This window comes from Antechinus flavipes, chromosome 4 (genome assembly GCF_016432865.1).
Source record: "Antechinus flavipes isolate AdamAnt ecotype Samford, QLD, Australia chromosome 4, AdamAnt_v2, whole genome shotgun sequence".
Taxonomy (NCBI): Eukaryota; Metazoa; Chordata; class Mammalia; order Dasyuromorphia; family Dasyuridae; genus Antechinus; species Antechinus flavipes.
Genome location: NC_067401.1, coordinates 41,131,529 through 41,132,104, shown reverse-complemented (window position 1 = coordinate 41,132,104; position 576 = coordinate 41,131,529). Strand labels below are relative to the sequence as shown.

General features: G+C 54.2%; 1 non-coding gene across 1 annotated transcript; it reads left to right on the top strand.

The window, feature by feature from the left end:
* The first annotated feature begins 265 nt into the window (after positions 1–265).
* TRNAE-CUC (transfer RNA glutamic acid (anticodon CUC)) lies at positions 266–337 on the top strand. Its single transcript has one exon. It is a non-coding gene; the product is annotated as a tRNA-Glu (tRNA).
* The last annotated feature ends 239 nt before the right edge of the window (positions 338–576 follow it).

Below are 576 nucleotides of genomic sequence, written 5' to 3'. Positions count from 1 at the left end.
CATCTCTCCACCCACGGCGGGACCCAGGTAGCCCGAGTTCTAGGCAGCGTCAGGAATCACTGGACAGGGCAGGAAGTTTCTTCAAGTTTTCTCTCGGAGTCCTGGGGCTTTAGAAAGGAGAGATCGTGGCCGAAGGGCTCCGAGTTCCGGAGCAAAAATTGCGCTTTGGTGAGACTGAATGGAAAGACGCAGATCTAATAGTGAGACAAAGAAGTGCTGCTGCCTTCGTGCTACCAGAATGATAGCAGAAGGTCGGTAGTCGTCCTCCCTGGTGGTCTAGTGGTTAGGATTCGGCGCTCTCACCGCCGCGGCCCGGGTTCGATTCCCGGTCAGGGAAGTTGCTTTTTATAAGTAACTTCGCGCTGACTTTCTGGCGCTCAGGGAGAAGAGATCGAGCTCGCCGGGTTTTCTTCCACGCGCTGAGCACTGAAGACCCTCACAAACTGTCCGAAGTGTCAGTTTCAGTGAAGTCAGCTGCGGGGAATGGCGGGAAGTTGGTCCCTAAATCTCCGAGGAGAGACCGATTAACACCTTAGTACACTTCGTCCCGACTCTCTCTCATTCTCTCTGGAGTTA